At 33.2% G+C, this 17,866-nt stretch overlaps 1 protein-coding gene and 1 pseudogene across 2 annotated transcripts in view; one reads left to right on the forward strand and one right to left on the reverse strand.

Annotated features, from left to right (window-relative positions):
* The window catches only part of BACH2 (BTB domain and CNC homolog 2), a 420,011-nt gene that overhangs the window by 118,682 nt on the left and 283,463 nt on the right, over positions 1 to 17,866 (reverse strand). The gene's annotated exons all lie outside the window — the stretch shown is intronic.
* On the forward strand, positions 12,926 to 13,062 carry LOC127563700 (uncharacterized; annotated as a pseudogene).

Genomic DNA, 17,866 nt, shown 5'->3' on the forward strand with positions numbered 1-17,866 from the left:
AATTTGATAGATGGAAAAACCCTCAGTGACTCCTAGTATGATCTGCACACGAAAAGCACCCATGGCTGATGTCATGAGCCTCCATGGACTTGAAAACCTCCAAGGAGAGGATAAGATGAGGGTTCTGGATAGTTCTAACAGTTAAGTAAACCTTTGCTGACATCAAGCTGGCTCTGCACCTTCCACCCTTTGATCCTGGTTCTGCCCTCCAGGGTCAAAGAGAACAAACCTAGGCCTTTTTCTCCACATGATAGACCTTCAAATATTAAATAACTAGCAGATTTCCCCTAAATCTTCTCTTCTTCAGGTTAATTGTGACTGGTCACTTTAGCTGATTCTCATGAGATACAGACACTAGGCTCTTCCCCATCATGGTTGCTAATGTTCTTCAACTATGGTGCCCAGAAGTGAACACGATATTCCATAGGAGGTCTGACAGGGTGGAGTACAGCAGGATCTGTTCCTAGAAGTTATGCCCCAATAATGCTGCCCACAATTGCATTAGCTTTTTTTCCACTGCTGTATTATCACAGTGTTAATCTTATGCTATGCTTGAGGCAGTCTGCTAAATCTTCCAGATCTTTTTCAGAATCGTTGGCTTCCTTCATTTTATAAGCTGATTTTTTTGGTGCCAAACTTAACCAATTTATTTCTACTAAATTTCATTTTGTTCGAGTCAGACTGTTGTCCTAGATCGTCAGATTTCTTTTGGATCTTGGCTTTGTCATTAACTCTCGGCTTGGTGCCATCTCCTCCAAATTTGATGAGCATGACATCAGTACCTTGAATCAAGTCACTGATAAAATTTTTCAGCAGCATAAGATCAGGCATTTATCCTTGGGGTACTCTTATGGCAAACTCCTGATACACTGACACTGAATCATTAACAAACACCTTCTAAGCACAATTATGCAACCATAAATGAGAGTGTATGATTGTATTGTCTGATTCATCTTTTCCACAAGAATAGTATGGGATATTTTAAAAAATTTGTAAAATCTAGTAAACTGCATCCATAGCATTTCCCTAATCTACTAGTTTAGAATATTGTCAAGAAGCACCGATGCTGGCCTAGTGGCCTAGTACGTCCTATTTTTAAAGGAACTATGCTGGCTATTTGTAAAAACTGCTTCTCTAGCTATATATTTGGCAACTATCTCTTTAATAATCCTTCCTCAAAATTTCCCAGGAAATCAAGTTGTTGAACTATAGTGTTTTTTTTTTTCTGGTGAAGCAATCCGGGGTTAAGTGATTTTTTAGGGTCACACAGTGATAGGTGTCTGAGGCCAAATTTGAATTCTGGTCCTCCTGACTCCAGGGCTGTGCCATCTAACTACCCCTCATTTTTTGGACTATCCCGTTTTCCATGGTCTTTCAAATATCATTGACAATGTCTCAGCAATTACATCTCTATGAAATAATTACAGTTATTTTGGGAACTAAAGGCTGACATTCACCTGAGACAAGTGATTTGAAGCCTTCCTTATCTTGTACATCAAGTCCCTGTTAGTCATCTTTGTTCCATTATTTCCAGGGTAAAGGTCATTCTCCTTTGTAGAAAAAAATAAGTAAAACAAAAATGAAGCAGTTCAACTTTTTCTTTCTTTTGTGGTCAATTATCATTATTTTCCATCCACTCCAAGCAAAAGTTTTAGTCTTTATTTGGTGTTCTTTTTCTCCTCCCTCCCCCTCCCAAAAAATTTTAACTCTCCCTTTTTCTTAAACTAACCTTCCCTTGTCAGCATCAGCTCATTCTGAATTTCAGCACTGTCTCTGCTGAGATCTCCTCAAATTCCACTGTCAGTTTGCAATCACTTGTCACTCTAGCCTCTCCTACATCGCACAGCTCTTTCTAGAGCTATTTGCCTTGTGACTTGGTTCACAAGCTAAAGGAAACAAAAAAGGCAAGAGCTGCTTGTCAGCACCAAATGGCATCAGTTGGGACAGTCACAGGACTGCCACAAGAATGCCTTTCTGTAAAAAAATATTTCCATGAAGACGGCTGTTGACAGCCCTAAAGAAAGCCTGAGAACCAAGCAAATCAGGTATTCCCCTAGCATAGAAACTACCTGAACAAATCAACACAAGAAAACTGCAAGGTACAAGGAAAAAAAAGATACACTGTTAGTACTCCATAGGTGAGCAGCAGTAATTGAATAGAGTCAAAGTGGTCACTGATGTTTTTCTTCAGTCAGTGAATATTTTAAGCATTTTAGAAGTAAACATCAGTTGTGAATATTTTACTCTTTTTACACCCTCCAGTTACTGAATGCTATGATGTGAAAATTGGAAATAGTTGTCTTGACTGTGCTTGATAACCCATTCCAGTTTTCTTTCTTCTTTGATCTAATTTATCTCCAGTTGCCAAAATTTTCCTTTTTTAAAGACTAGGTCTGACCTTGTCACTTTTCTGCTCAAAAACTGTCTCTAGGATTAAAAAAAATACCTCTGTTGGCATAGAAAACCTTCATGTTTGATTCCAACCTACATCTTTGAATTTATTTCCTATATTCAGGCTTACTTTGCTTCCTTGCTATTTCCTGAATTAAGAACTCTATTTCCTACCTCCATACCTATGTGTAGGCTATATTGCCTATCAGGAATACATTTTCTTCTCTTTTCTGATTCTTAGTCCATTTTCCTTCAAGGTTCAATTTTGGTGTTAGTAGTTGCTTATGTTCTCTTTCCCCTGCATCATATTCACTCAATAGAAAGTCTCAGTGTCTAGCACATAATAGAAACTTAATGAAAACTTATTAAATTGAATTAAATCTTTGGATCTATAAGATTATTCAAAGCAATTCCAATATGAGAAGAGGGTGATTCTATTTCATGAAGGCAAAAGAACAAAATCTATACAAAAAGGTTAGAGTATAATTAGAGATTTCATATTTAAGGGGATTTAGATTAGACTTTGTTCTATAACTTTGTTTTGAGTCTTTTGCCAGCAGTGAAATATATTTTTGATCCATAAGTTCTGCTCACTTAGGTACTGGATAGATGCATCTAATTGTCTTGTCTAATAAAGACCTTCTGCTGCTGCTGCTGCTCCTGTTCCTTTAAGATTGCAGGATTCCCTTCATCTTTCAATTTCTGGACTCAGTTTAGTTTCTCAAAGAGAATGCTGATAATTTGTCAATTTTTAGTCACTTGGCCATCTAAACTCTTAAGATAACATTGAGGTCTTAGGTCATATTAAGATTAGGAAGTTAGAATCCCCCTTTATTCCATCCTGGCTAGATGCACCTAGAATGTTGTGTGCTGTTTTGGGCACTATGTTTGAGGAAAGATATTAATAAGCTGAAGGGTCTTAGGTTTATGCAATATGAGAAGAACCTGGAAGAGAAGTAGGAGGTCTTACTTCTATGTTCATATGGCTTATTTGTATCAGACCTATGATAGAATCTTCCTAGTTTGTATTGTTCTGATCAGTCACAAGTGGACACCATACATTGATCCCTACATAGTGATGTTATCCTGATCCTCTTCAAGTAGAAAAAACAATTAACCAATCTGCATTTACAGAGGTCATTTCCCATCTTTGTAATGTAGTCTGTCCTCAACTCTCCATGCTGAAATCTTTCTTCTTAGAAGGGTCAGCCCAGATATTATTGCTTTATAAAGCCTTTCCTGAATTCCTTAGATGAAAGTTACTGTTATCATATTCTATGTGGTATAATTACTTGAGCATATAGAATATATGCTCCCTCTTCTCAAGCTTCTCCCTTGAGGGCAGTTCTTTTTCTCCTAGACCCTGAGGACCATACTGTCTTTCTTAAAGCAGGTACTGTTCAAGGTGCTGACAATTTTGGTGAATTACATTCAAATGTTTATTTCAAAACCATACAAGCAGAAGTCAGGACTATATGTAAAACTGAATACCTTTGCCTTAGGTATAAAACCAACCTTGTTTTAGTTCTATGCATAGTTTTCTGATTATAATTTCCTCTTTAATAATTTATAATCTTAAGAACTGTCAGACATCAATGCCAACATAAACTATGCAAAAATAAAATCACAGATGGCTTTCTTAGAAATGTTGAGGTGAGTTTGCAAAGTATTCCATAGCAAAAGTCCCTCATGAATGTTTTTCAGATCAGTTCAGGGAAAAGCTGATTAAAAGAATAGTACAATTTTTTTTTCAACTTCCCTTTCACAGTTTTGGAATTAACATAAAAATTTAAAATGATGTTCACCTGTAAAGAAAATCCTGAATAATTCTAAGGAGAGGACACTTGGAAACTGGAGCAAAAAGCTTCTCAGATTTTATCTAATAAAACAGTATGGCTGAAGTTCACATAAAATACCTGACAATGTTGCTTTTTAATAGGAATCAGAAGAGGTGGGCTTGTGAGCTTTTTTCTGATTACCTTGGCTGTCAGAGATATCAAAGAGACTAACACCATGAACACTTAGAATGCTAGTCAAGGAAAAGTTCATAATCTTTAAGTTTTTCAATTTTGTGTATCTGTGAGGAAGGGAACTACTTATTACTCTAAACAATTAGAAAAGTAGACTAGGTTAGACTTTTTCTTTAAAGATGTACAAGTTTCTTCAAAGGTGGTTTTTCATGGTGTAACTCATTTAACCATTTAAAAAAATATTTTTCTATAAGACCACTGGCTACTTCAAATGGGTAGAATTAAGTAGCAGATATACACTAATCTACTATGTTAGTTGGTTACTTCAAATTGAATTCTTGGAATGAAACAGCTTTAAAAATCCATTTATTATGACCTTTTCCCTTAACTAAAAAAAAAAAAAACAGCAAACCCAAAACATTTTTATTTAAAGTTCTGAGTTTCAAAATATCTCTCTCCTATTCTCATTCTCCTCTCCAAATATAGTAAGCACTCCAACATAGGTTATCCATGTGCAATTATATAAAACATTTCCATATCTGTCATTTTGTAGAAGATGACTCAAATAAAAAAAATGAAAGAAAAAGTGAAAAAATAGCTCAGTCTGTATTCAATCCATATCAGTTCTTTGCCTGGAGGTAGATAATATACTTCTTTGTTAATCCTTTGAGATTATTTTAGATTATTGTATTGCTGAGAATTGCCAAATCACTCATACTTCTTCACTGAACAATACTGCTATTGTGTACATTGTTTTCCTACTTATGTTTGCTTCCTTATGCATCAGTTCATGTAAGAATTTTCAAGTTTTCCTGAAATTATTCTGCTTGATATTTCTTATAGTACTATAAAATTCTATTACAATTATATGCCACAAGTTGTTTAGCCATTCCCCTATTGATGGATATCCTTTTTATGTCCAATTCTTAGTCACTTAAAAAAAACCTGCTATATATATATATATTTGGTAAAAACAAGTCATTTCTCCTTCTTTTAGACATCTTTGGAATACAAACCTAGCAGTGGTATTGCTGGATCAAAGGGTATGCAGTTTTGGCCCTTTGAGCATAGTTTCAAATTGCTCTCCAGAATAGTTGGATCAGTTTACAACTTCCCCAACAGTCTATTAGTGTCTTGGTTTTCCCACATTCCCTCCAACATTTATCATTATTTTTTCCTGTCATCTCGGACAATCTGAGAGATATATAAGTGTACCTCAAAGTTGTTTTAATTGTATTTCTCTGAAAAATAGTGGGTTAGAGCATTTTTTTCATATGACTATAGAGACATTTGATTTCTTCATATCATTTGACCATCTATCAATTGGGAATGATTTGTGTTTTTATAAATTTGACTCAATTCTCTATGTATTTGAGAAAGGAAACTTTTATCAGAGATATCTGCTACAAAATTTGTCCTTCCCAACTTTCTGCTTTCCTTATAATTTTGGTTGCAATGGTTTTGTTTGTGCAAAAACTTAATTTTACATAATCAAAATGATTTTATAATGTTTAATGTATTTTCTTTGGTCCTAAAATCTTCTCTTAGTCATAAATGTGACAGATATTCTATACTCTCTTAATTTGCTTATAGCATTAGTCTTTATGTATAAATCATGTATCCATTTTGACCATAACTTGGTAAACAGTGTAAGATGTCAGGCCATACCTAGTTTTTGCCATACTCTTTTCAGTTTTCTAGCAATTTTTATCAAATAACAAGTTTTTGTCCCCAAAGCTTGGATTTTAGAGGTTTATCATATACTAGATTACTATGGCCATTTACTATAATGCAACTTGTAACTAAACTATTCCAGTGATGCACCACTTTATTTCTTAGTCAATAAATTATTTTGATGATTACTACTTTATAGTATAGTTTGAGATCTGCTATGGTAAGACTACCTTCTTTCACATTTTTTTCATTGATTCCCTTGATATCCTTGAGCTTTTATTCTTCCAGATGAATTGTCATTTTTTTTTTAGCTTTTTTGAAATAATTTATTGATAGTTTGATTGGTAGAACATTGAATTAATGAATTTAGGTAGAATCATCATTTTTGTTATTTTGACTTGTCCTATCCATGAGCAATAAATATTTTTCCAATTATTCAAATCTGATTTTATTTGTGTAAAGTGTTTTATAATTGTGTTCATATATTTTCTGGAGTTGTCTTGGCAAGTAGACTCCCAAGTATTTTATGTAGTTATATTAAATGGAATTTCTCTTCCTATTTTTTGTGGCTGGATTTTGTTGGTAATATATAGAAATGCTAATGATTTACATGGGTTTAATTTGCATCCTATAACTTTGTTAAAGTTGTTAATAATTTCAAATAATTTTCTAGAATTTAAGATTAACATTATATCTGCAAAGAATGGTAGTTTTGTTATTTCTTCTAAATCCTCTAATTTCCTTTTCTTCTCTTATTGACATAGCTAATGTTTGTACAATATTAAGTAAGAGAGGTGATAATAGAGATCCTTGCTTCACCCCGATTGTGTGGGGAAAACTTCTATCTTATCCTCATTATAGACAATACTAGTTAATGCTTTTAGATAAATATTATTTAACATTTTACAATAAGCTTCATTTATTCCTATGCTCTCTAGAATTGGTTAATAGAAATAAGTGTTATATTTTGTCAAAGGCTTTTTCTGCGTCTATTGAGATGATCATGATTTCTGTTGGTTTTATTACTGATATGGTCAATTCTGCTAACAGTTTTTCTAATACTAAACCAACCCTGAATTTCTGGTATAAAACCCACTTACCCATAATGTATGATACTTGTGACATATTGCTGTAATCTTTCCCCTAGTATCTTACTTAAAATGTTTACATTAATATTCATTAGGAAAATTAGTCTATAATTTTCTTTCTCTGTTTTGGCTCTTTCTGATTTGGATCAGCACCATATTTGTGCTGTAAAAGGAATTTGGTAGGACTTGTGCTTATTTTTCCAAATGATTTAGATAGTATTAGAATTAATTGTTCTTTAAATATTTGATAGAATTTGCCTGTGAATCTATCTGGTTCTGGGGATTTTTTCCTTAGGAAATTCATAGATGGCTTCTTCAATTTCTTTCTTTCTTTCTTTTTTAAAGATTGGGTTATTTGAGTATTTTATTTCTTCTTTTAATCTGGTTAATTTGTATTTTTGTAGATATTCATCCATTTCATTTAGATTGTCAAATTTATTGACACATACCTGAGCAAAATAGTTCCTAACAATTGTCTTAATTTCTTCTTCATTAGTAGTGAATTTGGCCCTTTCATTTTTGATACTAGTAATTTGGTTTTCTTCTTTCCTTTTTAAAATCAAATTAACCAACGGTTTATCTATCTTAATGAATTTCTCATAATACCTGTGTCTAGTTTTATTTATAAGTTCAATGTCTTCTTACTTTCAATTTTACTTATTTCTCCTTTGTTTTTCAGGATTCCCAATTTGGTATTTCATTGGGATTTTAAAATTGTACTTTTTCTAGTTTTTTCAGTTGCATGCCCAATTAATTAATCTGCCTTTTCTCTATTTTAATGATGTAAGCAATAAGAGATAGAAAATTTCCCCTAAGAACTACTTGGCTACATTTCATAAATTTTAGTATATTGTCTCATAATTGTCATATTCTTTAATGAAATTATTATTTCTGTGATTTGTTCTTTGACTCACTTTAAAAAAAGGATCATATCATTTCATTTTCAATTAATTTTTAACCACTCTTTCCCTTGTCCATTATTCAATCTAATTTTCATTGCATTATGATCTGAAAAGAATGTGTTTACTATTTCTAATTTTCTGCATTTATTGTGAGGCTTTTATATTCTAATACATGGTCATTTTTGTGTAGGTGCTATGAACTGCTGAGAAAAAGGTATATTCTTTTCTATTCCCATTCAACTTTCTCCACTCATCTATCATATCTAACTTTTCCAGAATTTTATTCACTTCCTTAACCTCTTTCTTATTTATTTTTTGGCTAGATTTATTTAGTTCTGAGAGGAGAAAGTTGAGGTCCCCTACTAATGTAGTTTTATTATCTATATCCTCCTATAACTCATTCAACTTCTTCAAAAATTTAGATGCTATACTATTTAGTGCAAATATGTTATTATGATCTTTTAATGATTTGTATGTATTCAGTGTGGCTACCTTATTCTAGGGAGCATAAAAAGCTTAATAATTAATACACCAGTTTAAAAAATTAAATGATATATACTGGACTCTACTTCAGCAAGATCTTTACTGTATTTAGTTAATAAACTCAGCACATTGAACATTCCTAGCCACCTGAAACACCCAAGCTTTATGTGAGTTTTTAACCAATTAATTATCAATTACAACATCATAAAACACCAGCACAAAAATAGGAATAATGAAATTTAATTATACATTATTCTTCTGAGTTGCTGAAAATACTATACAAGACTGATTCTGATTAATAATTCATTCAGCAATAAAGTATCAGGAAAGATAATTATGCAGTGCCACAATTCTCACACTGATTTCTATAATTACAGATTACAACAGTGTTAGCAATTTAAAAGGTTAGAGAGCTGTGGTAATTTGCTATGTCATCCTCAGCTATATTAATGTCTTTTTCTTTGAGCACCAAAGATAATTGAAAATACAACAATGGACCAAATCAGATGGCTTTGCCATGCATTCTCATCTACCTACAAGGTATACTAGTAAGTCAAGTCTTTCTCAATTAGGTTCTTGCATGGTTTAAATACTCTTGCTACCCACCTTTTTTTGGTACACTCAACAAGATAGGTGTCTAAATTTATGTAAAGCATATCTATCTATGTGTTTATGATGCCTGTATATTATATTTAAGATGCATGTATATTGTATTTAAGGTAAGATACTGTGTTGGTACACATTCTTACCTAGCAATTATAATACAGGGATAAGGGACATACAAATGGATACTAAATGAAAGGTGAATTTTATTCTCTTATACTCTAAGAAAGAAATAGACTTACTATGTCAAGATTACATAGTATGCTTTGCCTTTATATTTCATTCAAACAAATCAATCAACCAACCAAATCAAACCTGGCTAGGGATTCATAATCTTCTTCTTTAGTCAGTACTTCAGTAAGAATCTTTACCTAAGAATAAGTCTAAGTGAACAGAACACACAGTTCTACAAGGTAAAAATTGTGGTTTTTTTTGTTCTTTGTTTTTGCTATTTCTGCAAAGAAATGGTTGTACAATACCTTGAATTTTATTTCCTGAGCGATTTAAGCATTAGACAAGCTATCCACATTCACTAATGAACAACACAAGGAACAACTAACATAGGAAACTCAGAAATTGAAATATTTTTGCTTCATTGAAATGAACTGTCAGCAACAACTTTAATTTTACTTTTGTCACCTGAGACCCTCTCCTAGCTTGAGAGCCATGATTTAAATTTAGGATTTGAGCCTTGACAATAGGTTATCCTGGAGGGAACTCATAGGAGGAAGATTAACATAATTCAGCTTTGTCACTATTAAATTTGAACTGGTAAGATCCTTAAAAATGGGCTGGCTCTCTCACTGTTATGTTTACAGATGAGGAAACTGATGCCCAGAAAGGTGAAGTTACTTGTCTCTTTTTGTATATGTTTAGTATAGTACCTGGCACACAGCAGAAGCTTACAAAATGTTTACTGAACTGAGCTGAGTTAAATTACCCAATAGCAGAATACTAAACAGAATTTAGGGCTCTTGACTTCCAGCACAATCCTCTTTCTACTACACCATGTAGGAAATACAGGAAGAGGAGGAATTGTTTGATTGAGTACATGAAGAAAATCTTGGTTGTGAACCAAGATTTTTTTTTTTTTATAAATGAGAATTTCGAGGATAACAAGGTTAAAATTAAAATAAAAAAGCTAAGATTCTAGGTCTTTTCATCTTCAAGGGCAAATAAAACAGGTTTTCCTTGATTTACAAACAGTTATAAAGCAGAGCATTGTTTTACAATGGTGCCTAAACAGCTCTCTTCCTGTGCCACGTGTAGGTGGTTGGCAGAGGACCACATTATATTATACATGCTGAAATGTATATTTGCCTCTTTCCCCTTCCCCCTTTTAACCACTTCCCTTTCAAATGCTTCATGTCTTATCAACTCTGTTTCAACGTATTACTAGAATCATAGAACTTTGGATAAGGAAGAAGTCTCAAAAATCAGCCAATTTCCGATCCCTACCATTTGACACTTCCTATATAATTTAGTAAAGCAGTGCAGAATCAATCTTGTTAACCCCTCTTCTCTCCAGAAGAGAAATGGGTATTTGGGCTAGACCAGAATTCTGGTCGTCCCTATGCTAGCGCACTGCACCATTTCCAGCCCCTTGTCCTTAGTATGATTTATTTCCATCAGTTCAATTTTGAAACAGAATGGAATGGCAATCAATAACAGCAGAGTAGCAGATAATTGCAGAACAATATGTAATAGCTCTTCATGAAAGGGGAATCTAATGAAAGCTAACAAAGAAAAACCATCATCATTTCCTTAAACTAGGAAAAGCACATGCTTCTATATCTCACCTACATAAGACAGAATAATTTAATAGAGATTTAGATGCAGGACCTGAAAGGAAGAAGAAATGTTCCACACCCAACTTGTTACTCATTTGAAAACCTACTGATTTCCCTACAGAAAAATGAAATACATTCCCATGGCCAGTGAAAAAAATGATGGCTCTGAGAATTACAGAAGTAAATATGAGAGATGAATACCTTTCAAAAACCTTCAGATGAAAATTGTTTTGATGATGATGATTTGGAATAGCATTTTAAATCCACAGAATTTAAAAGAGCCTAAAGTTTAAAGCACTACAAAATCATGAAGGATACCATAAAAGCAATCAAAAAATATTTTGCGTATTTTCTTACATATATTAAAAATATTTTCATTTAAATATCTAATCTATATATTTTCATATGTTTTAGATATTTTTATGTTTCACTAAACATTTTCATTCAGAGCTTTGTTTTTATATCATTCCTTCCCTATTTAAGGAGCCATGACTAGTAATAAAAATAAAAAAGAACAGAAAAAAAATCAGAAAATTTAACACATTGATAATTTTATGGCATATGCAATGTTCCACACCTATTGACCATTATAATTGCATGACATTCAATTGTGTTATGCTACTTTTATGTGTCTTAACAATAACAACTAATATTGTGAAGGGCTTAAAGGTTTGCAAGATTTTATTTACCTATAATATTGGAAGAGAGGTCTTAACAGTCTTGTTTTTCGTTCTTTCCACTTACATTGTTAATTATTATGTGTATTGTGTTTCTAGTTCTTCTACCTTCACTATGTATCAGTACTTCCCAATGCTTTGTTGAATTCTTCATATTCATCAGTTCTTATTGTGTATCAATATTCCATAACATTTGTGTATTATGACTTGTTCAGCCATTGCCTAAATGATCAGCATCTATTTTGTTTCCATTTCTTTGACAAGACAATATGTGCTGTTATTTTCATAATTTTTTTTTATTTTACAAAAACAGCTATTATGTATTCCTTAGGTTTACAAAGCAACTTTCCTGCAATATTCTGAGAGTGGTCTTGCAAAGATAATGATGATGGTAGGAAATGTAGTGGAAAAAAGAATCCTGGAGACAAATGGATTTGCATTCAGCACCCAAATTTTACTATTTGTGTGGATCTGAGTCTTAGATTCCTCTTTTGTAAAACAGAAAAAAAAATACATACAGTATTTATCTCAAAGGGTTATTGTGAGGACCAGGTGAGATGATTTATACAAAGTGTTCTGATGTGCAACTGTAAATATTTGTGAAGAAACAGTATAGTGTTGTGGGTAGAAGTCTAGCCTAGAAGTTGGAAAATCCAAGCTATCTTGGGATCATGAACAATATCCTTAATATCTCACTGATCCACACTACTCCCTGATATTATCATAGTCCTTTATCAATAGAGGTAGTTTTCACACTAAAAGTTTACTACACCAATGAAGTCATAGTTCTAGACATCTATAAACATACAAAACAAAACAAGAAAGGGAAAAAAAAAGAATGTTAATGTTCACCTCTGTTTTGCAGATAAGAAAACTGAGGATCTCTATCTCTATTTCATATTATCCCTAAGTCTCACTGATGACATAGTCAAATATTGGGCAGAAGGTGGAAAAGACTTCTCACTTTGGATTTTCTTTTTCTCTCCCACTCTCACTCCTGGTATAGGCAAATGAGTTCTGAGTTCTTCATTCTCAAGTGCTCCCAAAGCATGACTCCAGAAACAGCTGATAGGATGCTTCTGTTAGAATCTCTTTATATACATAAGCCCAGTTGTGTGTCTAATCCTTTCAAACAAATCCAATACATTTTATCATCTGATTTTATCTAATGGCTCAGAACACTTCTTTTCTTTTCATTGTGATTAACTAGGTTATTCCCAGTAATGTTATCTTTCCCCTCCATAGGGAAACAGAGCTTCTGGGAGACCACTTATCAACTATGTTTTAGTGAATATTATTTTGTCTTTGCTTGAGTGATTTAAGAGATGACTAGGATTGTTTACAACTATCGCTTCTCGGCCTTTTGGCTAAGATCAAGTGTAGGATTGTTTACAACTATTTTACACCTCTGATTGATTGATTCTGTAATCAATCAAATTAGGCATAATCTTACTAGGTAAAGGTATCAGATCCTGGAATATTTGGTTAGTTGTATTAATTAGAGTGGGAGCACGGGATTTGCCATATATATATGAAAACACTTTTTTTTGTTAAGTCTAGTATTAAAATAATTCTTATGTTAAAACAGTAGAACAGACAAAGAAATTATAACAAGGAAACCAACATAAACAGAAAAAAGGAAGTCATGCCTGCCTTTCATTGAAGAATTAGGATACTACAGTTATGTTATGCTGTATCTATCCACTGTTAGGCTAAGTTGTGCTGGAAGTTTTTCATAGCTATATTATAGGAGTATAAATGAAAATAATAATTTTGTAACAAAAAAGCTATCAAAAACTTAAAAAAATGAAACTGTCGCCATTTTTATTTTTTGCCTTGAGATGACAATTTTTTTTCTTTGTAGACATTATTACTTGGATAAATTTCTTAACAGCCACTACTTGCTTTACAAAACAGGTGTCTAAAAAGCTGTGTTAAGTTGAGTTTTAGTGAATTAGAATAAAGTTGAAAGGGATCATAGTGGTCATTTAGTCCAATCAATACACAACAATAATATTCACTAAAACATAGTTGATAAGTGGTCTCCCAGAAGCTCTGTTTCCCTATGGAGGGGAAAGATAATACTACGGGAAACAGCCTGTTTTACTTTTGGGTAGCTCGACTATTAGGAAATTTTTGTGACATCCAGCTTAAACTGAACTCTGCAACTTCTATCTCTTGCTCCTTGTTAGGTCCTCTGGAGCAAAAATTTCCTTCTTTACATGACAGCCTTTCAAAAACTTGAAGATAGCTAATATATGCCCCCAAGTTTACTCTAGGCTAAATATACTCAGATACTTTACCTAATCCTCCAATGACATAGACTAATGGCCTTGCATCATACTGGCTGCCCAAATTTCTTAGATACTCTCTAGTTTATCAACTGATGTTTTAAGACCCACTTAAACAAAGTCCACAAAGGCTTCATCACCAGGAGGTTGACCATTTTATGGTGACAGGTTTGCTTGTTTGTTTGTTTCCACAGAAAATCATGAAGGCCAACAAAAAAAATTTCAGGAAATGAAACATTTACAGAAATGAGAGTCGTACAGGTATTATACTATGAATATGCTTTAGGTATTATACTATGAATATGCTTTATTCATGTATAGAGATTATGTGTTTAATATAATGAATCCTTTTTTGAAAGAGAATATCCTTGTTAAGAATATGATTCCTTTTGTAAAAGAATATGATTGAATAATCATTTCATAAATTATATGTTGTGAGTTTGGATTTTCATGTTTTCTTAAAGGAGAGCACATTTGTACTAGAAACCAACCATATTTTGTGTAAGTTTCACACTGTTGATTAGAAATGTTGTAAGGCAAAGAAACTGGTGCATCGTAAACAGATGGTGGATAGAGTGCTAAGTCCAGAGTTAGGAAGACCTGAGTAAGATTTGGGACTCAGACACTTATTAGGTGTATGACCATGGGAAAGTTACTTAACCTGTTTGTCTTAATCTACTGGAGAAGGAAATGGCAAAGCATTCCAGCATCTTTGCCAAGAAAACCTGATGGATATTATAGTCCACAGAGGTTCACAAAAAGTTGGATGTGACTAAATGACTAAATAAAAATCCTTGTGATGCTCTATTAAAAAATCCTTTGATGCTACAAAAAGATCATGGAATTATACTGAAGGTGATTTTGGAGGTTATCTGGTTCAAGCCCATTATTTTTCAGATGTGGAAAATGAAACTATGAGAAGTGAAGTAACTTGCTCACAATAATTACAAAAGAAGTAAATCATAGAGCTGTTATTTGTACCTAAGTCCTGTGACTCAAAACAAGTACTTAAAAAAATTATCTTATGCTCTAAGAAGATAAAATTTTTTGACATTATATAATTTCCTAATTCTCACTTGAATTTAAGTACTGAAAGCAAGTATGAAATAAAAAAGGTTATAAAGTTTACATGTATTGATTTCCTGATATTAACAAAAAGATCACAAATTTAACAGCAGTTAATAATTTCAAAAAATTAGTGAGCAGAATTAAAGAATTATTACAACTTTGGAAATGAATGGATTTATATACAAGAGGAGGAAATGAAGAAGCAATTCACTTAACCTGATTCTGAATCATGCTAATCTAAATGGATAACTAATTATTTATCATTTAACATATGTAATACAAAAAAGTGAGCAGAGAGGTCATTGACAATATACCACAGATTAAAGAAGGCACTGAAATGAATTTTTTCTTTCCTAGGTAGCAAACTCAGCCAGATTCTTTTAGTTCTCAAGAGTGAGCCTATATCCCAGGCTAATTTAGTTGATAAAGTAGACACACTGGGACAAGTTTGTACTTACGTGCATGGGTAAGAAAATGTGCATTGACCTAGTTCAAGGAAATCTGTCACCAAATATTTTTCTGTGGTAAACATTCTATCACTGCAATAGGTTTCTGTGACTGATACAATACAAAGAAGGCAAGAGCAAATCTTTCCGGAAGGGAAAAAAAAAGATGTATGTAGTGTGTTCCATGTTAAGAAAGGAAAAAAGATTAAGAATCCAACTTCTGTAGATACATTTTTTGTGCAAGATGTCATCTCTGTCCATGAAGCAAGAAGCAGTTTTCCACAGGTAAAATCAAAATAATATAACGATAAGCCTAGTCTGTTTATCGAATTTCATAGAATTTGGGGTCATTAACTCGAGTTTCTCAGAAGTCAAAATCAGGTCACTGTGTCCACCAAATTGTTATGTTTATTTCAAAATATTCTAATGCCTGAGAAAAACAGTTTCAATGACCTACAGTGAAAAAAACCCCAAATCTACATGCAAAACACTAAATGGTAATGGTGATAGGAAAAGGGGCAGATAATATTCATAAATAAAATTTTTTCTTAGTGTATTGACACTTTGTAAGATTATCTCCTTTCAAGTAATTGGATTTTTACCTGTTTTCCATTTTTAAGATCAGTGGACTTAAAAACAAAAACTAGTTTTTGAAATTTTATAAGTTTTATTTTTGCCTTTTGTTTTAAATCATTGTAATTTCCATTTATAATTTATTTCCTCCCTCATAACAAAGAAAGCTACTTCAGTAAAACCAGTCAATGAGTAGTACAACATTCTATGCCTACAGGCCCCACTTCTTCGAAGGAAGGAAGGAGAATATTCTTCACTTATCCTCCAGGATCAAGGTTAATATTATAATTACAGAATAGACGCTTGCATTTTTAGGGTTATATTCTGGCCTTTAATTTTAAAATATTTAGAATGTTTTTATTTTAAAATTTAACTCTTCATATTTAAAAACATTTTTAATAAATAACTTTTAAATTTTATCACCCTTATTTCTTCTTTTACTTGCATTAGACACTTAGCTAAATCCTCCATATATAATTTCCCAGTGCTTTCTGATCTCCAGAATAGAAACATTAGCCCAAAGTAGAGCCTTTAACACCTGGGGACTTCATGTAGCCTTTTGCAATTATTCTAGCATCTGTGAAATTCAGATTATAAATATACCAAAGTACAAATCAGGGAATATTTAGCGATTATATTAGGGATGGAAGAATTACTAATTATACTATGTTGGAGCATAGACAACTGTTGGCAATGTGCTACTTTACACTAATTTTTCCTTTGGCTTACCTCTTAACCATAATCTTCTATTTGGACTCTGAATGAATGGGATTCAGCTGCTTCAGAAACTATCCAAAAAGATCTGAATACACCAATACACATAGTATATATAAACACACATAATGTACTTATGCATGTATGTCCACACCAAGGAATCGCATGCACGAAATATACATGCACATTTGTTAACATGCATTTATATGTAGATGTAAACATGTATATGCTTATGTACACATAGACACGCCCTCCTCCCAGCTAGATGCTAACTTCCCCCCATTCTCACTCACCCAGGGGGAACTTAAAATCCAGATGACACTTGGATCCTCAGGCCCTCTTCACTCCCCGATGGCTGTTGGCTAGGTTCTTCTATCTTCCCTCCCTCTCACCCATATGTTGGCCCAGTCCTGTACAGCAGACATCACTAGTTACATCCTACTTGGATAAGCTACAAGTCACCAACTACAAGTCTTCTAGCAAATGAAGTTCTATGAGCTTTTACCATCTGTTCTATGTGTTCTGCATCTTCTAGGCCCTTTGAATTCTAGGTCACTTCTTTCATTCTCACTCCTGACATACACCTTTGGCCTATTCCTGACTAAGTGCTCAGAATATTTGATGCTGGGGAAAAATTGGGAGAGTTTTGACCACAGTAATCCTTTCCAGAAAGCAGGAGGCATTGTGTGCAAGTTGGTAGATGCTGGTAGAAATTAATGGGGGCTGTGGATAATTTTTTTGGCAAGTCAAAAAAATTAGCTAGGTAGGCAAAGAGAACTGAAGTGGAATAGACTTATAATACTCCCTGGCAAGCAGGAAGGGCACCGATGGGATCATCTATATATAATCATAATATAATGGAGCCTAAGTCAAGTGGACTTTCCATTACAGTCCTATCCCAGGTGGGGGTCTCTAGACCCCCTTACTTATCCTTATTTATCCAATCAGAAAGCCAAATTATGATGTCAAACCCCTGAAGTTACATTTTACCTATAAAATATAATCCCCTTTAGGGTAAGCCTATCATGCAGCCTGCCTCTTGTGTCTTTCTTTTCACTCCCTCTCACTGTCTCCTTATGGTACCTTTCTCCTTGTTATAGCTAACTCTTTTAGGGAGCTAAATCTCTTTTTAGGGTTAGTTTACCAATCAGTAGTGTAATTCCCTCCCCTTGCTTCGGGGTTAGTCTGCTAAAGTC

Source organism: Antechinus flavipes, chromosome 4, assembly GCF_016432865.1.
Source record: "Antechinus flavipes isolate AdamAnt ecotype Samford, QLD, Australia chromosome 4, AdamAnt_v2, whole genome shotgun sequence".
Classification (NCBI taxonomy): Eukaryota; Metazoa; Chordata; class Mammalia; order Dasyuromorphia; family Dasyuridae; genus Antechinus; species Antechinus flavipes.